The sequence below is a fragment of the Oryctolagus cuniculus genome, chromosome X (assembly GCF_964237555.1).
Source record: "Oryctolagus cuniculus chromosome X, mOryCun1.1, whole genome shotgun sequence".
Classification (NCBI taxonomy): domain Eukaryota; kingdom Metazoa; phylum Chordata; class Mammalia; order Lagomorpha; family Leporidae; genus Oryctolagus; species Oryctolagus cuniculus.
The window spans coordinates 23,279,372-23,299,289 of NC_091453.1; the positions used below are offsets into that span (position 1 = coordinate 23,279,372).

A 19,918-nucleotide genomic window follows, 5' to 3' on the forward strand; every position below is an offset into this window, starting at 1 on the left:
CCACAGCGCCGGCCACCTTATTGGAGTTTAATAGCTTCTGCTCTTTGGGTAATCATGATCCATTTTGAGTTTTATTTTATTTTACTTTTTTTTTTTGTATGTTCTGTGAGGTGTAGGTACAACTTCACTTTTCGCCTGTGGATGTTCAGTTGTCCCAAAACCATTTTTTGAAAAGACAGTTCCCCATTGGATTATCATAGCACCCTTGTCAAAATTCAGTTTACTATACAAGTAAGTGTTCATTTCTGGAATGTTCAATTCTATTCTACTGATACCAGTATCACACTGTCTTGTTTACTGCAGCTTTGTTGTAAGATTTTAAATTGGGAAGTATAAGTCCTTCATATTTATTCTTTTTGAAAATTGTTTTGACTATTCTAGGTCCCATAAACGTCTATATGAATGTTAGGATCAGTTTGCCACTTTCAGCAAAATAGCTGCCAGAGGTTTTGATTACTATTGCATTTAAATAGGTAGATCCATTTAGGGAGCATTGCAATCTTAACAGTGTTAAGTCTTCCAATGCAAACACTTGAGCTGTCTTTCTATTTATTTAGGTCTTTATTTAAATAGTGCAATTCTTTTAGAGTGTAAGTTTGGACTTTCTTTGTTAAAATTATTTCTAATTATTTTCTTTTTCCAGCTTAATTTTTAATTGAAAAATAAAAATTGTCTATATCTTGGCCATTGTTGTGGTACAGCCAGATAACAGCTGCTGCCTGTAACACTTGCATGCCCTGTGAGTGCCTTTTCAAGTTCCTGCTGCTCCACTTCAGAGCCAGATCCCTGCTAATGTTTGGAGAGTGAATCAGTGCATGGAATATCTCCTCTGTCTTTCCCCTCTCTCTGTAACTCTGCCTTTCAAATAAATAAAAAAATAATTTTTCAAAAAATTGTCTATTTTCAGGGTATACAACACAATGATTTGTTATATGGACACACTTGAAAAGATAACCACAACCAAGTTACCATGTGTCTCTGTGTGTGTGTGTGTGTGTGTGTGTTGAAAACACTTAATGCCAGGCCGGCGCCGCGGCTCACTAGGCTAATCCTCCACCTAGCGGCGCCGGCACACCGGGTTCTAGTCCCGGTTGGGGCGCCGGATTCTGTCCCGGTTGCCCCTCTTCCAGGCCAGCTCTCTGCTGTGGCTAGGGAGTGCAGTGGAGGATGGCCCAGGTGCTTGGGCCCTGCACCCCATGGGAGACCAGGAGAAGCACCTGGCTCCTGCCATCGGATCAGCGCGGTGCGCCAGCCGCAGGGCGCCAGCCACGGCGGCCATTGGAGGGTGAACCAACGGCAAAGGAAGACCTTTCTCTCTGTCTCTCTCTCTCACTATCCACTCTGCCTGTCCAAAAAAAAAAAAAAAAAAAAAAAAAGAAAACACTTAATGCCTTAAACACTTAAGATGTACTCTTTTAACAAATTTCAAATATAGAGTATAATTAACTCTAGTCACTATACTGAATGTTAGATCCCCAGAACTTCATCTTATCATTGAACATATGTATCCCTTCACCAACATCTCTCCATTCCTCCACCACCATCTCCTCCAGCTCCTGCAACCATCACTCAGTTTTCTACTTCTATTCATTCAACTATTTTTTTTAAATCCCACATACAAGTGAGATGGTATACTACATGTTTGTCTGTGTCTGGCTTATTTCACCTAACAGTGTTCCCTAAATTTATTCATGATACTACACATGGCAGGGTTTCCTTTAGTAAACTGAAATAATATTCCATTATGTAATACTACAGTTTCTTCATTGTGTATTATTTGTAGCTTTTTCAGATTAGTTGACTGCATGCGTTTGTTTCTGGACCCTCTATTCTGTTTGATTGGTTTGTATGTCAGCCTTTATGCCAGTAACATTTTAATCAAACACTATTATTGTTTTGTATCAGTAGCATACTATTTTGATTATAGCTTTATGATATGAGAACACTATGAAATTCATTGAATAGGGAATTAAAACAAGCTTATTTTGTTGGAAAAACTTTTCTAAATCCATACATACAAGGAATCTTCAAAAAGTTTTAGAAAATATGTATTCTGAAAAAACCATTTCACTTTTTATTCTGTTTCCATGACCTTTTGAAGTACCCTCTTACAGTTTGAAATAAGAAGTGTGATGCCTCCATCTTTCTTATTTTTACACAAGGTTGTATTGTCTATTCAGTATTTTTTGTAGGGTAATTGTTTTCTACTCTGTGAAAAACTCCATTAGATTTTTGAAAGGGATTACATAAAATCTGTAGATTGCCTTAAATAGAATAGATGTTTTAACAATATTTATTCTTCTAATACATGAGTGCATGATATCTTTTCATTTCTTTCTGTTTTCTTCATTTTCTCTCTTAAATATTCTATAGTTTTCAGTATACAGATTAATGATCAGATGAATGGCAATGTCACAGGAGTGGGTTAGTTATCACTGGAGTGGATTCCTGATGAAGGGATGAATTTCACCTTTCCCTTCTCTCTTATGTGTGCATGTTCAATAGACATTCTGCTTCCTGCTATGGTATGACACAGAGGTCCTCACCAGATGCACGCCATTTAACCTTGGATTGTTCAGCCTCCAGAACTACACAAATAAATCTCTGTTTTTTATCAATTACCCAGTCTCATGTATTCTGTTATAGCACTACAGAACATACGAAGGTAATTGGCATTAAGAAGTGGATCTGTTGCTATAACAAATACCTTAAAATGTTGAAGCAACTTTAAAACTGGTTAGTGGGTAGAAGCTGGAAGAATTTCAGGGGTCAGACTAGAAGAAACCTAGATTGCCATGAATGGACCATCCAGGACAATTGCTAAAGAGATTAATATGGATAGAAGGAAGCTATGTTCTGTTCATTAAGACAATGACAATGCTTATAGAGTCATGGGAATGGGGCAACCCCTGAGACTTACAGAACTGTGGGACCACTAGTATGCCAGTCCAGCTGGGAAAGCTGTAGGCATGTGACTACAATCCATGAGAGCTGCTTTGTGGACTGAGGCCGCAAAATCCAAAGTAAGGGATTTCTGAAGCCTTGGGTGCTCAACTCATGCTCCAGTGTGCCCAGAATGCCGGACATGGGATCAAAGGAGATTATTCTCTAGCTTTAAGACCTGATCTTGTTTTCCCTGTTAGATTCTGAACTTACTTGGGACCATTTACCCCTTTTTCCTGCCTATTTCTCCCTTTTGGAATGGGAATGTCTATCCTATGTCTACCCCATCGTTGTTTTTTGGAAATACATCACTTTTTTTCATTTTACAGGCTCACATCACTCAACTCTAGAGAGGACCCTCTCGACTGTGTGACATCATGGCACATTGCAATGGCCACTGAGTGTGTGGGAAGAAGTAATCATGTCTCAATATGGAAAGCCAGAGAGATGTGGGTGAGTCTAAGCTCTGGCTTTTATAACAATCTTCTGAGAACTAACCAGGGTACCACAATAAGTACCTTAATCCCTTTTGAGAGCATGCTCCCAGTTAACCTAGGACTTCCCACTAGGCCACCATCTCTTAAAGATTCCATGCCATAGCACCTCCTACTAAGCCACACTTGGAATCAAGCCTCTGATATGTGAACCTTTGTGGGACATACACACTATATCCAGACCCCAGTATTGAAAAAAGCCCTTGTGATTCACAAGAGCTGACAGTCACATAGGAGCTGCTGCCAGCCTCAAAAGAGTAATTCTGCTTCTGATTGAAGTGCCTGTTGCCAAACAGTTTCTCATAGTTTGTATCCAGCATCCAGTAATTGTTTCTCCGTGGTTCGTTACTGTTGCCAAACATAAAACATTCCATTTCCTGGCAGATGGAGTTCAGCTCTCCTGCTTTGCAGTGTTGGTAGACAGGGAAGCTTCTGGCAACTAATTGGTAGCAGTGCAAGCTTGTACTTTGGGCACTGTTTGAATGTCTGTGGCAATGAACGCCAAGTATGAATGAGGTGTTGGCAAGGTCTTTTTGTGGTCCTTGCTTCTGGCCCTGGGCTGCAAGCTTGATGGAACCATCTGCACAAAACCCTGCCCTAGAAGCAGCAGCCACATGGAGTATTCTCAGCAGGAAGGAGGGAGTCGAATGAAGCAGCACCATGCTCTTGGAACCATAGTTAGGAGCTGGTGGTGTTGGGCAGCGAGGTGTTGTCCACTAACTAGTTTGGGGCAGCAGGACACATCATGGTTGTTGCCACAGTGGAGGGACACATAGGTAGCTGTTAGTGGGAACAGCAAGGCCATGGCAATGGCCAAGACAGGCTTGGGGGAGTGAGTGGGGCAGGCCTGCAGTTAGCTCAAGAGCATCCTTTTCTTTTGGGGGCCCACCTTGCAATACCACTTCTTTTTTTTTTTTTGACAGGCAGAGTGGACAGTGAGAGAGAGATAGAGAGAAAGGTCTTCCTTTGCCGTTGGTTCACCCTCCAATGGCCGCCGCGGCCAGCGCACTGCGGCCTGCGCACCACGCTGATCCTATGGCAGGAGCCAGGTACTTATCCTGGTCTCCCATGGGGTGCAGGGCCCAAGCACTTGGGCCATCCTCCACTGCACTCCCTGGCCACAGAAGAAAACTACCTGTGGTGCTATTCCTCTGGGGTCACTGATAGAAGCCTGGCGCTCTCCAAGCACCCACAATGATCCACCTGGCCCCAGCCAGGCATTTCTTTTTAATGCCAGTTTATAGAATTAAATGTCATTTGTGTTCTGTAGCAACATAAACATATCAAAAGTATGTATCCATACTTATTGGAAACAATAAGTTGAAATGACCAAAACTTACTACATGTGCTTTGGGCTACTCAGGTTTGAGAAGCTGATAAACTTTTTTTTTTGTATTTTGCTATTTTAGTGATACATAAGTTGACCTCCGTCTCGATCAATATGGTTTATTTATGCTGAAGAATCTAATGGTAGGAAAGACATGAAGTACCGAAACAAACAAATGAATGAATAAAATTGAAAAGAAAGAAAGTGATCAGAAGAGTGTATGCTGCTTATCACTGTATTTTGGGATACTCACTTGCACCTCCTTGTGGCTCAAAATAGCATATAATTTAGTTCAAAGTTCTGTACTTGGGGCCGATGTTGTGGTATAGTGGGTTATGCTGCCACCTGCAATGCCGAAATCCCATATGTGTGCCAGATCATGTCACAGCCGCTCCACTTCTGATCCATCTCCCTGCTAATGGCCTGGGGAAACAACTGAAGATGGCCCAAGTACTTGGGCCCCTGCCACTCACATGGGCAACCTGGAGGAAACCCCTGCCTTGTGCCTCCTGGCTCATGGCTTTGGCCTGGGCCAGCCCTGGCCATTACAGCCATCTGCGGAGTGAACCTGCAGATGGAAGATCTCTCTGTGTGTCTCTCCCTCTCTCTCTGTAACTCTACTTTCAAAAAATAAATAAATCTTTTTTTAAAAAGTTTTGTACTTGTGCAGTATCATGAAAGACATGATTACTTAAATATCAGACCTTCTACTCACAAACAAGTTAAATATGAAAAAAAAAAGACATTGAATCAGATTTTATATTCCCATAAGAAATGCCTAGGTGTGGAAGATGGAGGAGTAGGGAGGGAGCTTGCTGCTCTAGTCTAGGAGAAGATAGTTTTTAAAAAGTAGAGAGTGCAGTCTCAGGGAAGAGTTAGAAAGAAAACAGTAGAGGAAGCTCCACACAACTTGGAGGGACACCTTGGACCTACATGGAGGCTAAGACACGCTAAACTCTGGATGGTTGTTTACAGCCCTTATCTCTACTATTGAGGAACAGTGGTTTTTTTTTTTCTTCTACTTGTTGAACTCTTTAATTAGAGTAGAGTTAATCTTATGAGTATAAAGTAAACTGAAAGTAGATCTTTGTAAAAAATTAAGAGAGTTAATAAGAGAGGGAGGAGGAGGGAGGGTGGGAGCATGGGCAGGAGCAGGGGTAGGGTAGGAAGTATCACTATGTTCCTAAATCTGTATATATGAAATGCATGTAATTTGTTTACCTTAAATAAAAGAAGAGGAATTACCGCCCATAATATCAGCCATTTTCCCCCATTCTGAATCGTCTTTATCATATTTTAACTAATCACCTTAATATTTCTTTTCAATTTTTTTGTTTTTTTTTTTTATCTGAATAGTGCTGAATGAGGCAGTCCTGTATCTTCAGTTCAGTTTTTGTTACCATCCTGCCTCTATGACTTTTGAAAGTTCAAATAGGTTAGTGAAGCAATACTTTCTGTTTTGAAAAAGGTTACATTGCCTGCCCCATCCCACTAAAAAAAGATTATTACTCTTTCATGTAAAGGACTGGCTGCAGTTTTCCTAGTCAATACTAGGAATAGCAAAGGTTGGTGAAGTTTGATCGTCTTAGCAGCCAAAACATTATAGAGCCCTTAACATGTGTTTTTATTTCTATAAACTATTACTTGTATATCAACACTGTCCCAGTGCCTCTGTCATCCTGTCTTTGATTTACCCATGTAAATAGGCTAAACAAATTCAAGAAGAAATCTGAGCAGGAAACACTGGATTGTGGCCAGTAGCATGGTGAACTACAATTTAACAGTATCGAAATATGTTTAAAAGCAAGAAAAAAAAGATCTTTATCCCAAGCTAAAAATACGTTTCTATTTTTAAATACATTCTTAGGTTCTTTATCGCCAAAGCAAAATAAGTGTATGTGTAAGAATGTGGAAAGCATACAAAACCTCTGATTTTATTTTCTATGGATAATATTTGTTAACCCAGTATTACTTACAAACTTTGAATCAGAAATCCCCACACACCACCTCCTCCCAATTCAGCCTGATTGTCCTGCCCAGATCTTGATTTCCTCACAGAAAGAGGAAAAAGAGTTAGAGAAGATCCTAGCAGATCCCGAGGAAGAAAACAAGTGAGCTAGCTTTCTATTTTTGTCATTGGTAAGCCAAGCGCATGCGTTTGCACATACAGAAAATTGTCAAGAATCTTCACTTAGAGTCCTTTTTAAATGTTTTATTTTTAATTGACAGATAATAACTGAGAGCCTTTATATGTCTTATTGCTTTTAAAGTTTACATATATTTACAGGTTCTTTTTTTATTCCAAAAGGAGAAAATAAATTCAGTAGTATAATTGTTTATAGTTATGTGTGAAAATAATCAGTGTTGATGGTGGTATCTGATTTGTTATGTGTGCTTCAGAATTTTAGATGTTAGTTATGAGAATAAAATTTTAAAAAGCATGTCATTTAATTTTTTTAAAAGATTTATTTATTTATTTATTTGAAAAGCAGAGTTACAGAGAGACAGCAAGATCTTCCATCTTCTGGTTCACTCCCCAAATGACAACAACAGCCAGGTCAAAGCCAAAAACCTGGAACTCCATCCAGGCCTCCCATACGGGTAGCAGGGGCCCAAGTATCTTGGACCATCTTCTCCTGCCTTTCCAAGTGCATTAAAAGGGAGCTTGGATCAGAAGCGTAGTAGCCAGGACTCGAACCAGCACTCCGAAATGGGATGCCAGTGTCACAGGTGGCAGTGTAACACGCTGCACCATAAGCCAGCCCCTTGAGCAAAATTTCAGAGAGGGGCGGGGTAGAACTGTTTGATTTGGTGGTTCAAAGGACCCGGGAAGGGAAGGACTGATTTCCAGGGGGAATCTATGGTGGTCCTTTCTCAAGACCGCATAGCTGGAAGATGATGACTAGGGTGTGGGAGAGGTTGGATTGAGGTCCTGATGACAGCCCCCTGACACTGTGAGAAATACAACTTTGAAGCTGGTAGGAGAGGAGTGGCCCAGAGATATTAAGTCGGTGAATCACCAGCTCATAAGTGGTAACTGAAACTGTAGGAGTGAAGACAGGGGTGAGCATTGAACCTGTAGTTAGCATGCTGCATTATGCACTGAAATATTCGTTAAGAGGATAGATCTCACACTAAGTATTATTCGTGCAATAAATAAAAATTCTTAAAAAGAGGGGAAAAAAAGAGAGGTGACAGGGTGCATAGCCCAAAAAGAAGTGAGGAAGGGAGGAGACATTATTGCTTCCAGGAAATTAAATTACTAAAAGAAAAAAGAGAAAACTTAAAGTTGTTGTTTTTGTTTGTTTCCAACAGAGAAGGGAAGGAAATAAAGCAACAGGGTGGAAAGGAGAAAGAACACAGGGCTTTCAGAAAACGTGGAGTGGCACCCCAGAGACACACTTTCCTTAGTTGTTTATTCTGACTGACTTCCAGGGAACCGTTGGGAAGTCTAAAAAAAAAAAAAAAAAAACAGAGACATCGCAGCCGCACGCCTTGGAATCATGGATCTGTTCTCCTCAGTAGGTTCCCGCGTGACTCTCCCCATGCTGAGCCTGCACACACACGGTGTGGGAGAAGCCTGCTTCCGCTCGGAGGTTCTGGGCTGAGGCTTGCTGGCCCCTAGTGGCCTGACGGGAACCTGCTGGCTCCTGGTGCTGCCTGGCTTCATGGAGGGAGAAGAAGCGAGCAGAGCAGTGGCCCTGTGTTTTTCTCACACTTTAAAGGCTCCTTGAGGAAACAGGCAAAGCAAACTCTCTGCTGCTTTACCGAAACGCAGACACGAAATTACCTTGGTCCAGAGCAAATCTGAAGGCAGCCTTGGGCCCAAATTCGAGTCCCTTCTTTGTAAGATGTGGGTGATGTTCTGCAGCTAACGCTGGCCAGCTTTGGATGTGCTTTCCATGGGCTTTCCCTAGTGAACGGGGCAACAATAGATGGTAGGCAAGATGCACTGGGCACAGACTCTCACAAGCACCTGGCGGGAAGATCTCATGGAAATACGCATCTCAAAGGAGTTTGTGAAGGCTAAAGAAGTACACATACAGACAGCCCCATTTTTAGAAAGAAAAACCGTGAGCATGTGGCTGCTAGCAGAGGCTCTTAGACAGTATTTGCAACTTCTCAGTTTGGGTTTGCTCCTCTGAATATGGAAATAACGGTCCATCACACATGAGTGGATGCTTGCAATTGCATGAGTCAGTAGGAAAAGTGCTTTTTTTTTACCAATTTATTAAAGATGTAATAAATTTAGCTATTATTGTTGTTCTTATTCCCTAAGGAGACACAGTCTCATCTTCAGTTTTATGACAGGACAAGAAAATCTTTGCCTAAATTGGAATTCTACTTCTCAGTTTATAAAGTTCTTACAAGTATATGTTGATTCCATGTAATTAAAGCAGTGCCTGGAGCTGGCGCTGTGGTGCAATGGGTTAAAGACCCGGCCTGCATTGCCCGCATCCCATATGGGTGCCAGTTCGAGTCCTGGCTGCTCCACTTCCGATTCAGCTCTCTGCTATGGCCTGGGAAGGCAGTGGAGCATGGTCCAAGTCCTTGGGCCCCTACACTCACATGGGAGACCCGGAGTAAGCTCTTGGCTCCTGGCTTCAGATCAGTTCAGCTCTGGCCATTTCGGTCATTTGGAGAAAGAATTAGTGGATGGAAGACCTCTCTCTCTCTCTCTGGATCTACCTCTCTCTGTAACTCTGTCTTCCAAATAAATAAAATAAATCTTTTTTTAAAAAAAAGTGTAACTGAAAGATAAGTTTATTTAAAAAAAAAAAAAGCAGTGCCTGAAATTTCTCATAAAATTCTCTTCGAGTCCGTAGGGTGAGAACTCTTTTAAGGAGAAAGATGCATTTGCATGGTCACTTGATAAAAAGATACAATGGAGGTGATCCAAGTTGTTTTGAGAGGTTGACAGGTGGACTGTGAAGCTCCTGCAAGCTTTAAATTCTATCTGTGACTTTGAGACTTTTATTGCCTGTAAGTTCATGAAGAGAGGAAAACTGAGAAGAGATCAGAGACACGGCACAGCACAAAACCAAGGTTAACCCTGTGTCTCACACTGGAGGGGTCTTCATCCTTTTCTCCTCAGAGAGACACACTAGTCCCTCTCAGTCACACAGAGATGCTATAGGGATAGCATAGAAGCTGCCTAACTGTACCCTACCTCCTGGTGCATTCCTCAGTCCTGTAATTACCTTTGCAAGAGGTAATTTCTTGTGAGGGAAGAAAATGCTATTTTTTTTAAAGATGTATGTATTTATTTGAAAGAGTTACAGAGAGAGAGAAAGACAGAGAGACAGATAATTTTCCATCCACCTGTTCACTCCCCAAATAGCCGCAATGGCAGCATTGGGCTGATCCAAAGCCAGAAGCCAGGAGCTTCTTCCAAGTCTCCCACTTGGGTGCAGTGGCCCAAGGACTTGGACCATCTTCCACTGCTTTCCTAGTCCATAGCAGAGAGCTGGATCTGAAGTGAAGCAGCTGAGACTCGACTGGCACCCATATGGGATGCCGGTACCACAGGTGGAGGTTTAGCCCACCATACCACAGGGCAGGCCCCCAAAATAACGCTTGTTTTTCAAAAGACAATATCAGAAGAATTAAAAGTCGCAGATGGAGAGAAAATATTTTCTTTTTTAGAAAATATTTATTTTATTTATTTGAAAGCTAGAGTTAGAGAGGTGGGGGTTGGGGGAGAGAGACAAAGAGAAAGGTCTTCCATCTGATGGTTCGCTCCTCAAATGGCCACAACAACTGGGAGTGGGCCAGGTGGAAGCCAAGAGCCAGGAGCTACTTTCAGGTCTCCCACATGGGTGCAGGCTCCCAAGGACTTGAGCCATCTGCTGCTGCTTTCCCAGGGGAATTAGCAGGGAGCTTGATCAGACTCCAACCGGCACCCATATTTGGATGCCTGTGCTACTACACCAGCACACTGGCCCCAGAAAATGCTATTGTTAAAAAAGACTATAGGGGCTGGCACTGTGGCATAGTGGGCTGTCGCTCCCCCTCTTCGTGGAGGAACGACACTAAGCCCTGCCTAGGCTTCATATCCGAGTCACGGCACCATTATGTCGCTCCCCCTCTTCGTGGAGGAACGACACAGGACCCTGCACTGTTCTTTTGTCTGCGGTTCCCCCTGCCACATTCCCCACTTCCGCGGGGGAGCGGCACACCGCCGGCCGGCTCTCTCGGGGGCTGCACAGGTGTTCCCTCAGATGTTCCCGTTAGATGTTCCTCGTGCATGCCGTCTCTCTCCTCCTTTATAGTCCTCCTCCGCCAATCCCAACTCGGCTGCCCACACGCCGAGTACGCTGCTCTCCTCCAATCAGGAGCAGGATCAGCTCCTGGAGGTCATCACTCAAGTTGGCAAGAGGCAGCTGCGTAGAAGCTGTTTTCTCCTCTCCCAGCGCCATATTGTGGGAGAGCAGATGCATAGAATAAGTCTTAATTCCAGTAACTTAGTCTAGTCCGAGTTGCTCCCCACAGTGGGCTAAGCCTCCACCTGTGGTGCTGGAATCTCATATAGACAAGGGTTCAAGTCCTGGCTGTTCTACTTGTGATCCAGCTCCCTGGTTGTGTGCCTGAGAAAGCAGTGGAGAATGGCCCAAGTGCTTGGGTCCTGCACCCACATGAGAGACCTGGAAGAAGCTTCTGGCTCCTGGCTTCAGATTGGCCCAGCTCTGGCCATTTCAGCCATTTCGGAAGTGAACCAATTGATGGAAGGCTTCTCTCTCTCTGTCTCGCTCTCTCTCTCTGTAACTCTATCTTTCGAATAAGTAAAGAAAATCTTTTTTTAAAAAAAGACTACAGGCCGGCACCGGGGCTAAATAGGCTAATCCTCTGCCTGCGGCGCCGGCACACCGGGTTCTAGTTCTGGTCGGGGCGCCGGATTCTGTCCCGGTTGCTCCTCTTCCAGGCCAGCTCTCTGCTGTGGCCAGGGAGTGCAGTGGAGGATGGCCCAGGTGCTTGGGCCCTGCGCCCGCATGGGAGACCAGGAGAAGCGCCTGGCTCCTAGCTTCGGATCAGCACGGTGTGCTGGCCGCAGTGCACCGGCTGCAGCGGCCATTGTGGGGTGAACCAATGAAAAAGGAAGACCTTTCTCTCTATCTCTCTCTCTCTCTCACTGTCCACTCTGCCTGTCAAAAAAAATTTAAAAAGACTACAAATTCCTAAGAAGAGTCTATCACTATAAAATACAAAAGATATGCAAAGCTTAGAATTACTAAAAATATAACATCAAAATAGCTCATATATGTCATGATGGTTAATTTTATGTGCTAACAAATGCTCAGATAGCTGATAAAGCATTATTTCTGAGTGTGCCTAAGAGAGGGTTTCTGGAAGAGATTAACATTTGAATCAGTAGAATAAGTAAGATCTGGCTTTACCAATGTGGACAAGCATCCTCCAATCCATTGAGGGTCTGAATAGAATAAAAAGGTTGACAAAAGGGTAAACTTGCTCTCTTTTATTGGGCTGGGATGCCCATCCTCTCCAGCCCTTGGACATCAAAACCCCTGGTTCTTGGGCTGTGGAATTGGATTGAGCTATAATACCTTCTTTCTTGGTTCTCTAATCTGCAGGCATTTGAGGAGTGAACCAGCAGATATTTTCTCTCTCTCTCTCTCTCTCTCTCTCTCTGTCTCTCTCAAATAAATAAATAAAAATACAATTTTAAAAACATAAATATTGGAGGGTTTTCACATCTTAATGAGGGCTTCTGCATCCTGTAGAATTGGTACTATGCTTTTCTCCTGATAATCTGTGCTATAACCATTTAATTCTCAGACAAAGCAAGACCCCAAGAGGGTGGAGGTGAACTTTTTCTCAGTTTAGTTTTTGATATCAAGGAGGGGATCCTAAAAGGCTAGGATATCCCCACTCACTCCAGAGCCTGTAGATGGGATCCTGAGAGACCTGAAAAAAGGCAGCAGAAGGGAACTTTTGTTCTAGAATAATCACCATTCAGTAGACACAAGATAGGTTGACCTCTCTCATCAGGGTTGACCCTGAGAACACATATCCACAAACTACCTGCCCCCAAATCTTGAGCTCAGAGTCTTTTTTCCTGGAGAACTCAACCAATGGTGCCAGCATAGGTTTGGGGAAGCAGACTAAAAGGGAATTTTGGAACAGGCTCACCTGTCTCTAAATGGCAATGAAGACTCCATCACTGGTAATAAGAGAGCTACAACTCCTGGCATGCAGTGCAGCTATGTAAAACTGGTGGATGGGAACTTGAATGGAATACCACTCACTGGAAGGGAATGCCCAACCAGTGCAGTAGTTAAGATTGTTGAGAGTTTGGGAAAAGTACCAACCATAAGGATGATGGAATTAGATGAATCTTTCTGATTATCATGGATGCACTGAAGGAAGACATCAAAAGACACAATGTGGGGCCAGCATTGTGGTGCAGCAGGTTAGGCCACTGCCTGAGACACTGGCATCCCATGTGAGTGCCAATTCAAGTCCTGGCTGCTCCACTTCTTTTTTTTTTTTAAAGGTTTATTTATTTATTTGAAAGTCAGAGTTAACAGAGAGGAGAAGTAGAGGGAGAGAGAGGTCTTCCATCCGATGGTTCACTCCCCAGTTAACCGCAACGGCTGGAACTGTGCCGATCGGAAGCCAGGAGCCAGGAGCTTCTCCCAGATCTCCCATGCAGGTGCAGGAGCCCAAGGACTTGGGCTATATTCTACTGCTTTTCCAGTCCATAGCAGAGAGCAGGATTGGAATGGAGCAGGCAGGACTCAAACCGGAGCCTGTATGGGATGCCGGCACTTCAGGCCAGGGCGTTAACCCGCTGCGCCACAGTGCCAGCCCTACTGGCTGCTCCACTTCTGATCCAGCTCCCTACTAATGCTCCTGGGAAGGCAGCAGAAGATGGCCCGAGTGCTTGAGCCACTGCCACTCACCACCCACATGGGAAACCCGGATGGCATTCCTGGCTCCTGGGTTTGGCTTGGCCCAGCCCTGGCCATTGTAGCCATTTGGAGAGTGAATCTGAGAATAGAAAATTGATTCTCTCTGTGTGTGTGCATGTGCGCAAGCACACACACGTGTCCCTCTTGCTTTGTAACTTTGTCTTTCTTTTTTTTTTTTTTTTTTTTACAGGCAGAATGGACAGTGAAAGAGACAGAGAGAAAGGTTTTCCTTTTGCCGTTGGTTCACCCTCCAATGGCCGCTGCGGCCGGCGCATTGCACTGATCTGAAGCCAGGAGCCAGGTGCTTCTCCTGGTCTCCCATGTGGGTGCAGGGCCCAAGGACTTGGGCCATCCTCCACTGCACTCTCGGGCCACAGCAGAGAGCTGGCTTGGAAGAGGGGCAACTGGGACAGAATCCGGCGCCCCGACCAGAACTAGAACCCGGTGTGCCAGCACAGCAAGGCGGAGGATTAGCCTATTGAGCCACGGCACCAGCCATGTCTTTCAAATAAATAAGATAAATCTTAAAACATACACATGCAGTGAGATTAATCATCAATTGAAGGCCAAGTGTGAAAAACAGAAGGCCTCCCTGGCAGTTTATCCTTAGCAACCAAAGGGCAGAGAAAGCTTTAAGTTGGGCTGTGCATTTAGTAGAAGAGTAGCAGAACCCCAGAGCAATTTACACTCTCAGCTGTGGCAAATCTGCTATATCAAGATCGGCACCCTAACTAGGAAGAAGTGAAATCCCGAGGCTTAAGAGTTTGGGTTGATGAACTCAAAAACCTTGAAACTTCTGATCACTTGAAACCCTCTAAGCCTGCAGAAGTGGCCCATTGCTCCTCTTAAGGACTAGTTCTCCCCAATCGCTTGAAAATAATGCACAGGCCTCTCAGTCTAGAAAATACATCAAGGAAGGATGAGGAAGAGCAGTCCTGCCACTTGGGCAATATAAAGCAGAACAGTGTGGTATTAAAAGTATCAGGGGCAAGCATTTGGCCTGGTGGTTAAAGACACCCATTTCCATGGGGCTGGCACTGTGGCATAGTCAGTTAAGCTTCCACCTGAAGTGCCGGCATCCCATATGGGCACCGGTTTGTGTCCTGGTTGCTCCTCTTCTGATCCATCTCTCTGCTAATGACCTGGGAAAGCAATGACCCCTGCACCCATGTGGGAGATCCAGAAGAAGCTCCTGGCTCCTGGCTCCTGGCTCCTGGCTCCTGGCTCCTGGCTCCTGGCTCCTGGCTCCTGGCTTCAGATCGGCCCAGCTCTAGCCATTGTGACCATTTGGAGAGTGAACCAGTTGATGGAAGACCTCCCCCCCCCCCCCGTAACTCAACCTCTCAAATAAATAAATAAATCTTTTTAAAATTCATTTTCCCCCAAAGAAACCTTTTATTAAGGAATACAGACTTCATGCATTTCATAAGTACAACTTTAGGAACCTAGTGATTCTTCCCACCATACCCACCCTCCCACCTACTCTTCCATCCCTCCTCCTCCTCCTTCTCCCATTCCTAGTCCCATTCTCCAATAAGATCTAATAAGTAAATCTTAAAAAAAATACACCCATGTCCCACATCAGAGTGGCTGGACTCAATTCATAGGTTTGGCTCCTGACTCCACATTCCTGCTAATACAGAATCTGGGAGGTAGTGGTGATGACTCAAATAATTGTGTCCCTGCCACTCATGTGGGAGACCTGGATTGAGTTCTCAGCTGCTGGCTTTAGCTTTGCCCAGCCTTGGCTCCTACCAGGTTTTGGGGAATGAATCAATGGATGGGAGCTCTTGTTTTCTCTCTCTCTCTCACTGCCTCTCAAATAAATAAATAAAAATTTTAAAAGTAAAGATAATCCCTTCAACAAATGGTGCTGGCAAAACTGTATGTATATATGTGGAATAATGAAATTATATCCATATCTCTCACCATACACAAAAATCAACTCATCCATCGATCAAAGACCTAAATTTAAAACCTGTTATTATGAAGTTACTGGGAGAAAATGTTGAGGAAAACACTCCAAGACATTGGTGTAGATGATGACTTCCTGGATAGGACCCCTAAAGCACAGGCAACAAAAGCAGCTAAACAAATGGGACTACATCAAACTCAGAAGCTTTTGCACATCAAGGAAAAGGGTCAACAGAGTGAAGAAACATCCAACACAATGGGTAAAAGTATTTGCAAACCACCTATCTGAGAAAGGATTAATATCCCAAATATATCACCCACTTTAAAAATCCAGTAACAAAAAAAAAGCCAATCCAGTTGAGAAATGGGCAAAGGACTTCAACAGACAGTTCTCAAAAGAAGAAATACAAATGGCTAACAAATATATGAAAAAATGCTCAACATCACTAGCCATCAGGGAAATGCAAATGAAAGCCATGATGAGATATCACCTCACCTCTGTCAGAATGGCTAAAATCCAAAACACAGAGAGTGACAAATGCTGGCAAGGATGTGGACAAAGGGGAACACTAATGAACTGTTGGAGGGAATGTAAATATGTGTAGACACGGTGGAAAACAGTGTGGAGATTTCTTAAAATACTAAAAATTGACTTGCCATATGACCCAGCAATCCTACTACTGAGTATATACCCAAAAGATTTGAGCACAATGAATCAAAGAGATACCTGCACCATCGTGTTCATAGCAGCACTGTTGACAATAGCCAAAATTTGGAACCAACCAAGATGCCCTTCATCAGATGAATGGATAAAGAAAATGTTCTATAAATACACAATAGAATATTATTCAGCTATAATAAAAAGAATGAAATTCTACCATTTGCAGCAAAATGGACACAACTGGAGGACATCATGTTGAGTGAAATAATCCAGACCTAGAAAGACAAATACTGCATGTTCTTCCCTATATGTGGGAGCTAAAAATTAAAAAACAAACAAAAACAGTGGAAAGAGAAAAAAAATGTCTGTGTATCAGTATTGCTGTAAATATAGTTTTGTAAAACCTTGTTTTATACATTCATGAGACCAATGGTTAAAATGTTATACTACTATAGTTTTAATGATCTATAATTACTTTAAAATTTACTGTATATGGGTGAAATGGTCATTTTTCCTTTCATTATTGTTTATAGACATTATGTAGTCCCACTAAACTAGGGTATTTTTTCTTTTTACTTGTTAAACTTCTTATTTGGTGAAGTATTAAGCCTTTTTACTGTAATTTAATTTTAAAATATATTATCTCAAAAACTAAAAAAAAGGGAAGAAAGGGAGAAGGAGGGAGAGGGAGAAGGGAGAGGGAGGGAATTTTAAAAAAGAAAACACTTTGCTTTTAGTTCAATGATTACAAACTCAAAGGTTCACATGAGCCAAGAAGGTAATTTCATTGTATAAAGTTGGTCAGTAATTTATAAGGAGTGGTGAAGAGTATGGCAAAGTAGCAGGTATGTGCCTCAATATAAAGATATTCAAATCAAAATATTATTACAAAAAACATGTGAAGAACAAATAAAGTATGTCTCTTGGCCAAGCCACTTTTATGGGACCTTTGATTTCATTAATTTGTTTCAATGAGAATGAAAACTACTTGTCTTTATCTTATTTAGCCTGCTTTACTTCATGTAAAGAAATGAAATTGTCACTTACCAAATCATCACATGGGGAGATACTGCAATAATCAGTGACATAATGGTACGTCTCAAGAAGTCTTTGGCCCATAGAATTAATACACAGGAAAAAAAAATCAGAGTGTCAAAGGTCTAAATAAGGGACCGGTGCCATGGCTCACTTGGTTAATCCTCCCCCTGTGGCGCCGGCATCCCACATGGGCGCCCGGTTCTAGCCCCGGTTGCCCCTTTTCCAGTCCAGCTCTCTGCTGTGGCCCGGGAGGGAAGTGGAGGATGGCCCAGGTGCTTGGGCCCTGCACCCGCATGTGAGACCAGGAGGAGGCACCTGGCTCCTGGCTTTGGATGGGCACAGCGCCGGCCATAGCAGCCATTTGGGGAGTGAACCAATGGAAGGAAGACCTTTCTTTCTGTCTCTCTCTCACTGTCTATAACTCTGTCAAATAAATTTAAAAAAAGGTCTAAATAAATGTTTTTACTTTAAAATTTATACTACATATGAATATTTATAATGAAGAAAAACATTGTTAGTTTAATATATATTTTACTGTGGAATAAAGTTTGGAAATTTTTTTCTGTAAAGGTTCAGATAGTAAGTATTTCAGGTTTTACAGGGCATATGGTCTCTGTCACAATTAATAAACTCATCTGTGGTAGCCTCAGATGATACGTAAAAAAATGGGTGTGTTTGTGTTCAATGAAACTTTATGGACACAAATGTCTGACTATGAACTTTGTGATATTTTCAAATAAAAATCTTGAGCACTAATTTAAAAAAATAGATAAAACCATTGATAGTTACCAAAATCTTTGATGCTCAGTCAATATTAATAAATTAATATAGATCTTATTTCTAAGCTTTAAAGTGAGCTCAATTTACTATCCAAATCTTACAGAATATCCTTAAGTTATTTTGGATAAAAAGGCAGTATTAAACCTCAGGCCAGCCTAGCAGTGGGAGTGTCTACCTCCGTAGGAAGATTTATTACTTCCATTGTTTTGTTGTACATACTGATAATAAAAAGATCATTTTTATTCTGCTTTATTGTGTTTAAATTGTCTACAGTGATGAACCTTAATATTTCCTACACCAAGGGGCAGACAGCTCCCACGCTAGTATACCCTGGTGCCAGGCTAGTGTATCCCTGGACCCAGGATTCAGTCCCAGTCCCATGAACTCAGGAGGCTGGCCCCAGTGGAGTCAAGACACCCACTTCTTCAATGCATCTTTTCTTATTTCTACAGATCCAGATACCAAGCCAGTATCTGAAGATTCCAACAGCAAATCCATCCGTGAATCCAGCTGGAAAATCTACTAAGTATCACTTTACTGGCTGACTGATGAAGAACTTCGCCTTCTGCGCCAGCCTGTAAACACTAGAAAACATCCCCACCTTTTCAAATGCACAGACACCAATGCATGGCCAGAAGGATCATGAATAATCAGAGAAATATGTCACCACCATAGAAACAAAATAAATCTCCAACCAACTCTAAAGAACTGGAGGATTATGAACTGCTTGACAAGAATTCAAAATAATCATCTTAAGCTCAGTGAGCAATGAGAGAATACATAAAAAAGAACCAAACAGGAAATCTGGAACTAAAGAATGTAATAGCTATATTGCAAAATTCCATACAGGGATTCAATACTGGACTTGATCAAGCAGGAGAAGAATCAATGAGCTCAAAGAGAGTAAGCTCTCGTTTGAGATTGCCCAAAGTATCAAAGCAAAAATAGAATGAGAGAAGTGCAGAAAGTTTATGGGAAATATGGAACACCATCAAGTGAATCAACACATGCAACATGGAACTTTCAGAAGGAGCAGAGAACAAGAAAAGGCAGAGACTTTATTTAAAGAAATGACGACAGAAAACTTTCCAAATTTGTAGACAGAAATGAGCATGCAGATCCATTAAGTTCAAATAATCCCAAAGAGATTAAGTATAAAATAACTTAATTATGACACATTATAGGATATGTGAACTGATTCAAGTCCTGGCTGCTCCACTTCTGATCCAGGTCCCAACTAAGGCCTGGGAAAAGCAGAAGATGGCCCAAGTGCTTGGGCCCCTGCCACCCACATGGGAGACCCAGATGAAGCTCTTGGCTGCTATTGTGGCCATCTAGGGAGTGAAGCAGCAGATGGAAGATCTCTCTCTCTCTCTCTCTTTCTGATTTTCAAAATATTTTTTAAAAATAAACATCTAAAGAAGAATTAATGCCAATATTCAAACTCTGCTTAAAAACATTGAAGAGAAAGGAATACTTCCAAGCTTGTTTTCTGAGGCAAACGTTATCCCACAGGGAAAAAAATTACAGGTCAGTATCTCATGAATATAGAAAGATACAGCAATTCTCAATAAACTGAAAATTCTAGGTTTGGACACTGTTATTCAACTCCACAGCACACTAGAATCACCTGGGAGACTTAAAAAAATAATGATGACTAATCTCAAACTCCAGAGATTTTGATTTATTACATATAAGGTTAGCTTAGGAATAGGCACTTTAAATAAGTTAATGGTATGTTTGTATAGAGTTATCTTGGGAATAGGCATTTAAATAAGTTATTAGTATAGTTATAACATTACATGGTATAGATCAGTGAAAAAATATGTCA

General features: G+C 42.3%; 1 long non-coding RNA gene across 1 annotated transcript in view; it reads left to right on the top strand.

Annotated features, from left to right (window-relative positions):
* LOC103351785 (uncharacterized) overlaps positions 1–19,918 on the top strand; it is a 71,549-nt gene that overhangs the window by 44,410 nt on the left and 7,221 nt on the right. Inside the window, exon 4 of the long non-coding RNA XR_011385347.1 lies at positions 3,273–3,396. This is a non-coding gene — a long non-coding RNA (uncharacterized lncRNA). The remainder of the gene's footprint in view (positions 1–3,272; positions 3,397–19,918) is intronic.